Source organism: Ornithorhynchus anatinus, chromosome 1, assembly GCF_004115215.2.
Source record: "Ornithorhynchus anatinus isolate Pmale09 chromosome 1, mOrnAna1.pri.v4, whole genome shotgun sequence".
NCBI classification, from domain to species: Eukaryota; Metazoa; Chordata; class Mammalia; order Monotremata; family Ornithorhynchidae; genus Ornithorhynchus; species Ornithorhynchus anatinus.
This window is the reverse complement of record NC_041728.1, coordinates 90,215,619-90,225,099: the sequence shown is the minus strand read 5'-3', so window position 1 is coordinate 90,225,099 and position 9,481 is coordinate 90,215,619.

The following is a 9,481-nucleotide window of genomic DNA, read 5'->3' as shown; positions in this document are numbered from 1 at the left end:
TCCTGCCACTTCCTCTACATTCATCCCACGGAAATTACACACTCCAAGTTCTCCAAAGACTTGTCTAATAGCTAAGACCAATGGATTCTCCTCAGTTCTAATCTTTCTTGATCTTTCAGACATTTTTTGACACTTTGGACCAGGGAATGTGTCTGCTTATTATTATATTGTGTTCTCCCAAGTGCTTAATACAGTGCTCTCCACACAGTAAGTGCTCAATAAATACAATTGAATGAATGAATGAATGACCAGCCCCTTCCTTCTTCCTTGAAACAGCATCTGGCTTTGTTTTTGCCAAGGCAGCCTTAACCTGGTCAGGCCCACATTAATAGAAACCCAGGCCCGAATTGTTTAGCAGGGTTTCTCCCAAGTGATCCTCGACACAGATGACATTATGTGTGTGGCTGCGTGATGGTGTCATTTCAGCATCACGAGTAGAAGTAGCAGCACAGATAAGAAGAAGCTGCTGTGGGTGGGCTTGGCTACAGGGTTGGGTGGTCTTCCATCTGAAGGGTGGGGCGGATAGGGGTGGGAGGGGAGGAGCCCCCAACTCTGATCAAGTCCCATTCTTTTCTTCACCCTGTGGTTTCCTTTTCTGAAAGCGAAGACAGCTGCAGGGTGAGGGGTTTGGAGAGGTAGAGGGACAGTAAAGGTACTCTCTCATTCCCCACCTCCCCAAGTTGAAGTCCCCCTTGTCAGTCATAATGACACTTTGACATGCAGAGTGGCTGCATCCTTAGGAGGTCCCCCTCCCACACACACACAAACACATACATACACACACACACCCCACACACCCCAGGCATACATGCATGCACAACTTATTGCCACCTTGGCTCCTCGGACCCTGAATTTTGCTCCTGGGCAGTGGGTGTCCAGGACAGGATGGGAGAAACCATCCATAGCCAGTCCTTGAAGCCAAGGGATGGGAGGCCTTTTCAATTGGGAGAGCCCTCGAGGGCTCCTCTTGCCTCATCATGCTTCTCTTGCCTCATCCCATCTCTCTCCATGTTGCACCTGGTGGTTTGCTCTTCTGAAAGCAAAATTGGCTGGGGACAGGAGGGTAGGGGGAGAAGAGGGGTGGTGAGGTGTGAGGTTGGAGGAAGAAGGGGGTAGTTGGTGTCCCCTTTTTCCTCCAGTCACAGTGACACTCCACAACTCAGCAGAAGGCACCCTGATGAGTAAGAGTGCGTGCGCACACATATACACACACACACACAAATACCCCACCTCTGATCTGCAGACATATTTAACTTTCCATTTCACCTCATCCCTAAACTGCCCTGAACACCACATCCAGTTTTCCCCTATCTTCTTATTATCCTAGAAATCAGTGAAATTCCTCCTGGGAGCAATGAGTTGAAGAGCTAGGGGGCAGGACAGTGGGTAGCATCTACATGTGTTACTCACTACCCTCGCGGGATGAGGACCGAGAAGGAAGGGGAGACTGAGGTAGCTTGTGGATTGTAAAGGAGCACACTCAGTTCCCCATATGAACTCCTGGGGTCATTTAGGTTCCCCTATTTTGCTGTTCTAACACCACAATTTGAAGGGCAGTGTTCCCCTTAAGTGCCACCACGAAATGCCTTGTAGTGACCCATACAAAAAGGGCACCATCTTCTCCATGCTCAAACAATGGCTATGCAGAACACTGTACTATGTGCTTGGGAAAGAAAATTAAGGCAATTATTTCTGAGGAAACGTTGTTTTTACTGAGCTAATTAGTAATGGAGCATGATAACTAACAATATTTGCATGAAGAATGAATGAAGTTTAATTTGGAATTCTACAAAAATATCTAATATAAACTAACAGGTCCTTTTCAGTTATATTGATTTAGAGAAATTGTCTTCTATAGTATAGGTATAAATACCATCTTGGAATATTTAAATGTAAAATTAATCAATCTTGTAATAGCTGGGTCTCTAAAAGTGCTTTCCCCCTCCCACTTAATGTGACTTTAACAATCCCAGGTTTCTAATTTTATTTTCTGGGTTCCCTTCTATTCTACTCTCCATCCACATGGACTCCCTTCCACTACCAACTATATGCAGATGATTCTCAATTCTTACCTCTCCAGCCCTGCTCTCTCTCCTTTACTGAAGTCTTGAAATTCCTACTGCCTTCAAGGAATTTATACCTGGATGTCCCATCGATATGTCAAACTGAACATGTCGAAAACAGAACTTCTTCTCTTCCCATCCAACCTTGTCCTCCCCTTGTCTTTCTCTTCACTATAGATAGAACACTAATCCTCCCTGTTTCATCAGCTGTAACCTTGACATTATTCTCAATTTATCTCTCTCACTCAATCCACATCTTCAATCTGTCACCAAAACCTGTCTGGTCTACTTACACAACATCACTAAAATGTGCCTTTTTCTTTCCAGCTAAACTGCTGCTACATTGATTCAAGCACTTACCATATCCCAGTTGACTACTGCACAGCCCCCTCACTGATCTCCTTCCCTCTTGTTTCTCCATACTCTAGTCTATACTTCACTCTATTCCCTGGATCATTCTTCTAAAAAAATGCTCAGTTCATGTCTCCCCATTCCTCAAGAATCTCCAATAGTTTCCCATCCATATCAGCAACAAAGAGAAACACATTTCCATGGGCTTTAAAGCATTCAATCAACCAACCCCTCTTACCTTTGTTCACTGATATCTTTTCATTCACTATGTGCAGAGCACTGTACTAAGCGCTTGGGATGAACAAGTTGGTAACAGATAGAGACAGTCCCTGCCATTTGACGGGCTTACAGTCTAATCGGGGGAGACGGACAGACAAGAACAATGGCAATAAACAGCGTCAAGGGGAAGAACATCTCGTAAAAACAATGGCAACTAAATAGAATCAAGGCGATGTACAATTCATTAACAAAATAAATAAGGTAACGAAAATATATATAGTTGAGCGGACGAGTACGGTGCTTTGGGGATGGGAAGGGAGAGGTGGAGGAGCAGAGGGAAAAGGGGAAAATGAGGCTTTAGCTGCGGAGAGGTAAAGGGGGGATGGCAGAGGGAGTAGAGGGAGAAGAGGAGCTCAGTCTGGGAAGGCCTCTTGGAGGAGGTGAGTTTTAAGTAGGGTTTTGAAGAGGGAAAGAGAATCAGTTTGGCGGAGGTGAGGAGGGAGGGCGTTCCAGGACCGCGGGAGGACGTGACCCAGGGGTCGATGGCGGGATAGGCGAGACCGAGGGACGGTGAGGAGGTGGGCGGCAGAGGAGCGGAGCGTGCGGGGTGGGCGGTAGAAAGAGAGAAGGGAGGAGAGGTAGGAAGGGGCAAGGTGATGGAGAGCCTTGAAGCCTAGAGTGAGGAGTTTTTGTTTGGAGCGGAGGTCGATAGGCAACCACTGGAGTTGTTTAAGAAGGGGAGTGACATGCCCAGATCGTTTCTGCAGGAAGATGAGCCGGGCAGCGGAGTGAAGAATAGACCGGAGCGGGGCGAGAGAGGAGGAAGGGAGGTCAGAGAGAAGGCTGACACAGTAGTCTAGCCGGGATATAACGAGAGCCCGTAACAGTAAGGTAGCCGTTTGGGTGGAGAGGAAAGGGCGGATCTTGGCGATATTGTAGAGGTGAAACCGGCAGGTCTCGGTAACGGATAGGATGTGTGGGGTGAACGAGAGGGACGAGTCAAGGATGACACCGAGATCGTGGGCCTGAGAGACGGGAAGGATGGTCGTGCCATCCACGGTGATAGAGAAGTCTGGGAGAGGACCGGGTTTGGGAGGGAAGATGAGGAGCTCAGTCTTGCTCATGTTGAGTTTTAGGTGGCGGGCCGACATCCAGGTGGAGACGTCCCGGAGGCGGGAGGAGATGCGAGCCTGAAGGGAGGGGGAGAGGACAGGGGCGGAGATGTAGATCTGTGTGTCATCTGCGTAGAGATGGTAGTCAAAGCCGTGAGAGCGAATGAGTTCACCGAGGGAGTGAGTGTAAATGGAGAACAGAAGAGGGCCAAGAACTGACCCTTGAGGAACTCCAACAGTTAAAGGATGGGAGGGGGAGGAGGCTCCAGCGAAGGAGACCGAGAATGATCGGCCAGAGAGGTAAGAGGAGAACCAGGAGAGGACAGAGTCCGTGAAGCCAAGGTGAGATAAGGTATGGAGGAGGAGGGGATGGTCGACAGTGTCAAAGGCAGCAGAGAGGTCAAGGAGGATTAGAATGGAGTAGGAGCCATTGGATTTGGCAAGAAGGAGGTCATGGGTGACCTTAGAGAGAGCAGTCTCGGTAGAGTGGAGGGGACAGAAGCCAGATTGGAGGGAGTCTAGGAGAGAATGGGAGTTAAGGAATTCTAAGCAGCGATTGTAGACGACTCGTTCTAGGATTTTGGAAAGGAAGGGTAGTAGGGAGATAGGGCGATAACTGGAGGGGGAAGTGGGGTCAAGAGCGGGTTTTTTTAGGATGGGGGAGACGTGGGCGTGTTTGAAGGCAGAGGGGAAGGAGCCCTTGGAGATTGAGTGGTTAAAAATAGAAGTTAAGGAAGGGAGGAGGGCAGGGGCGATGGTTTTAAGAAGGTGAGAGGGAATGGGGTCCGAGGCGCAGGTGGAGGGGGTGGCACTTGCGAGGAGGGAGGATTTCTCCTCTGAGGATACTGCAGGGAAGGATGGGAAAGTAGGGGAGGGGGTTGTTGGGGGGGAGGGGAGAAGCGGAGGGGTGACTTTGGGGAGCTCAGACCTGATCGTGTTGATTTTCGTGAGGAAATAGGTGGCCAGATCATTGGGGGTGAGAGATGAGGGAGGGGGAGGAACAGGGGGCCTAAGGAGAGAGTTAAAGGTCCGGAACAATCGGCGGGGGTGACGGGCATGGGTGTCGATGAGGGAGGAGAAGAAGCTTTGCCTGGCGGAGGAGAGGGCAGAGTTAAGGCAGGAAAGGATAAATTTGAAGTGTGTGAGGTCGGCTTGGTGCTTGGACTTTCGCCAGCGGCGCTCAGCAGCTCGAGCATAGGAGCGTAGGAGGTGGACAGAGGAGGTGATCCAGGGCTGTGGGTTAGTGGAGTGAGAGCGGCGGAGGGAAAGGGGGGCGAGAGAGTCGAGATGAGTAGAGAGGGTGGAGTTGAGAGCGGAGACCTGATCGTCGAGAGTGGGAAGTGAGGACAGGGCGGCAAGGTGAGGAGAGATGCTTTTGGAAAGACGGATGGGATTGAGAGAGCGGAGGTCTCTGTGGGGCAGTAGTGAAGATTTGCAGGGGGAGGGAGTGTGAGAGATGAGGCAGGTGAGAAGGTTATGGTCAGAGAGAGGGATTTCAGAGTTGGTGAGGGATGAGATAGTGCAGTGGTAGGAGATGACGAGATCGAGGGTGTGACCGAGTCGGTGAGTGGGCGCGGTATGGTGGAGGAGGAGGTCGGCAGAGTCGAGGAGGGATAGCAGGCGGGCGGCAGAGGAGTCGTCGGGTACATCCGTATGGATGTTGAAGTCTCCAAGGATCAGAGTGGGCAGAGAGAAGGAGAGGAGGAAGGTGAGAAAGGGGTCAAGGTGGTTGAAGAAGTCGGAGGTGGGACCGGGAGGGCGGTAGATGACGGCGACAAGTAACTGGAGTGGGTGGTAGAGGCGAATGATATGGGCTTGGAAGGAGGGGAAGGAGAGGGAGGGGGGAGGAGGGATAGTGCGGAAGCGGCATCGGGGCGAGAGGAGGAAGCCGACGCCTCCTCCCTTACCGGTGAGTCTGGGGGAGTGGGAGAAGGAGAGGCCTCCACCGGAGAGAGCGGCGGCGGAGACCGTGTCTTCGGGAGAGAGCCACGTTTCCGAAAGGGCGAGGAGGAGGAGAGAGCGGGAGAGGAAAAGGTCATGGATGAAAGGTAGCTTGCCTGTAATAGAGCGGGGGTTCCAGAGGCCACACTTGAAAGTAGCTGTGGGTGCAAGGGGAGGAGGGGGGGAAGGGCGGGGGGAGGGGAGGGTTTGGATGGGAAGGACGTGGCGGGGCCCTGGACGGGGAGAGGGGGATGAGGGGTGGCGGTGGGACAAGAGGACTGGGATGGGGCATGGGTGGGGAAGAGAGAAGGGGGGAGGGGATGAAGAGGGGGTTTGGTGGGGGGAAGAGTAGGGGGAGGGGGAAGAGGGGTAGCGCTGGTAAAGTGAGGTTCTAGGGCGGGAGAGGGGAGGGAAAGCCATGGAAAATAATTCCATCATCCAGGAATGAGAGTCTGTGTGGCCTTGTGCAAAGAGCACTGATTTGGGAGTCAGGAGACCTGGGTTCTAATTCCGGCCCTGTCACTAGTCTGTTATGTTTGACTTTGGGGAAGTCACTGAACTTCATCACCTGAGAATTCTCCCTCTTATCAATCACTCAGTTAATCAGTGCTATTTATTGAGCAGTTACTGTGTGCATAGCACTATACGAAGCCCTTCGGAGAGTACAGTATAGAGAAGCAGCGTAGCTTAGTGGAAAGAGCCTGGGCTTGGGAGTCAGAGGTCATGAGTTCGAATCCCAGCTCTGCCGCTTGTCAGCTGTGTGACTGTGGGCAAGTCACTTCACTTCTCTGTGCCTCAGTTCCCTCATCTGTAAAATGGGGGTTAACTGTGAGCCTCACGTGGGACAACCTGATGACCCTGTATCTACCGCAGCGCTTAGAACAGTTGCTCTGCACATAGTAAGCACTTAACAAATACCAACATTATTATTACAGTTTGAAAGAGTTGGTAGACTCTGAATTGGTTAGCTCTTAGCCTGTGTGCCCCGTATGGGACAGAGCATGTCTTACCTGATGACCTGGTATCTACCCTAGAAATTTGGTACATAGAGTGTGGTTAATAAATGCCATTATTATTATTTTTACTGTTATTATTACCTCTATTTACACCAACCAAAACAGTGGATAGGGAAGTGCAGGGAGTTTCAGGAACATGGAGAGCTGGTCAAGAATGATTTTTCCAGTGGTTCCAGAATGAATTCAAGTCTAAAATAAAAGTTCCAATTGGCTCAGATCCCAAATCCATTCAAAAGCCATTTGGTACAAATGTATTCAATATTTGGTATTTTCTCCTTCCAGATCAAAACTTTCTATCACATTTCAGGTGCGGAAAACATTTTAGTGGGAAGATCCAGTACATTCTAATATTAAAAATCGGCTGTACTTGAATGTGAATAATACTCAATGTGAGGATCTATTCTAAGCCATTTGCAAACTCTGCATTTAAAATAATAGCTGCTATTAACTCCAATTATGATTTAGCCATTGCCTGGGCATTTTAAATTAACCTTCCTTGTGAAGAACGTTCCTACTTAGCCTCTTAGATGGGAAGGCCAAAAAAGTGACACATTAAGGAATCTTTAAAGGTGTCACGCATAAGGGGGCAATTGCAATGTGGATAGGCACAGAAACGTAACTATACTGACAGTGTCCGATGATGATGTAGATCTGAAATTTAAAGCCTTCTTTTCCATAAATTTTCTAATGCAGAACACCTGCATTTGGTCTCCATTTTCAAATGAATAGAATACAAAATGTTTCCATACTATTCACTACAGCACAAATAGTACAGAAACATTTCAGTCTGTTCAAGTGCTTAGTACAGTGCTCAATAAGTCCCATTGATTGACTTATTAGAGTGTGCTTAATAAATGCAATTATTATTATTTTTACTATTATTATTACCTGTATTTATACCAACCAAAAACAATGGATGAGGAAGTGCAAGGAGTTTCACGAATATGGTTATCTCAATAAGTGCTCAATAAGTCCCATTGATTGATGGATTGATTGTTTGACTCAAGATCTGTCATTTTGTACATTCCCAAGAATCAAGGGTTTTTTAGAGCTTCTAAGAGGGACTGTAGAGGAATCAACTTGGAGAGATGCCTTTTTTGATTCGATTTAATGGAAAAATTGGTCAATAAGGAATGGACATATCATTTAAAGTGAACACTGTATGATCAAGATCTAGGAGAAGAGCAAAATTAACTTTAAGAAAGCATATTTGAGCTGACTCTGAGTACTGTAAGGAAAGATTTATTAAAAGAAGCACAAGAAAGCTGACTTCTTAAAAGAGATGATGCCTACCCTTTTGATAACAGGGGTAAAGTTCTAAATTATATAGTTATATTGGAAAATGGTCCTACAAAAAGGAATAAATAGGGAGAAATACAAGGTTGACACAGGGATGTCAAATGGGCAACAATCCATCAATCAATCAAAAGTATTTATTAAGCACTTACTCTTTACAGAGCACTGTACTAAATGCTTGAGCATAGATTGGGGAAAGATTGACCAGACATACGAGTAAGAAAAGACTTTACTGAAACCCTCAGGGGAACTGGTAATTTTAACTAGGTGAACCAGGGGATTTCCCAATGAAGCCCACCAAACAAGAGTACTTCAAAGAGAATGGGTGATTGATAGGAAAAAATGTCTTCCTCTTATCCTCTTCATCCTCCTCCCTTCTCATTGTGAAAGCAAGAGCAATGGGGAGGGGAAGGAAAGGAGGAGAAGAGGGGAGAAAAGGAGAATGAGGGAGGAATAGAGAAAAAACAGCAGGAGAGAGAACTTAGCTAAGTTTTCTTTCCCTATTTTATTCGCTCCTTCTAGCTGTCCTAAGAACTTGCCACTGTCCCTTGCTCTGTGGCTTCAAATATCCTAGGGAGTAGCTCTGCTTCCCCCTCAACCCCAACTCCCATGTAACTCTCACTCTAAATTTGCTTCTTCCTGCTTCTCCTTTGAAGATCTCTGCTTCTAGCTCCAATAGGGGAATGGAATATTGTATCACAGTGGCTAGGCCTTGTTTCTTAAAGGAGGTAAGCACACAAGAAATGTCAGTCTGGAGATATTTCTTTGAGCAATTGGCAGGAGATTTGAGTGTAATTCTGGCAATGTCCTTGGAATATTGAGTCCCAAGACTTAGATTTTATCACTAACATTTCTGCTCTTAATTTTTTTCCCCTTTTGTGTGTTTGGTAATTTACGGCCACTTATTTTCTCCATTAGATCATAAACTCCTGGAGGCAGTGACCTCGTCTATCCCTTTGATTTATGTTCCCTGAATTCTTAGTACAGTTTTCTGTACACAGTGGGCATTCACTAAATACTAATGACGATGATAATGATGATGATGACGGTGTTAAGACCCTTGGGGAAGGGAAGAGTTATAAAGACTTATGGGGGATTAAGAATTTATTTAGGAGGGGTGGGGGTTCATCCTTTATCCTGTCCTGAAGACAGAGAGTGAATCTCTTTTTGGTGGGTAGAACACCTTGGTGGGTTGGCAATTCTGATGTCTTTCAGCATATCCATCCCAGTGCTTAGTACAGTGTTTGGCAGATAGTAAGTGCTAAACAAATACCATTATTAATATTAATACTAAACTCTCCCTCTAGACTGTAAGCTTCTGTGGGTAGGAAATGTGACTACGAACATTATAGTATTGATGTCTGCCAAGTATCTACTACGGTGTATTTCACTCAGTAGTCACTCAGTAAATACCACTAATTGATCAATTAATGAATCAATCATATTCAATGAGTGCTTACTGTGTGCAGAGCACTGTATATGT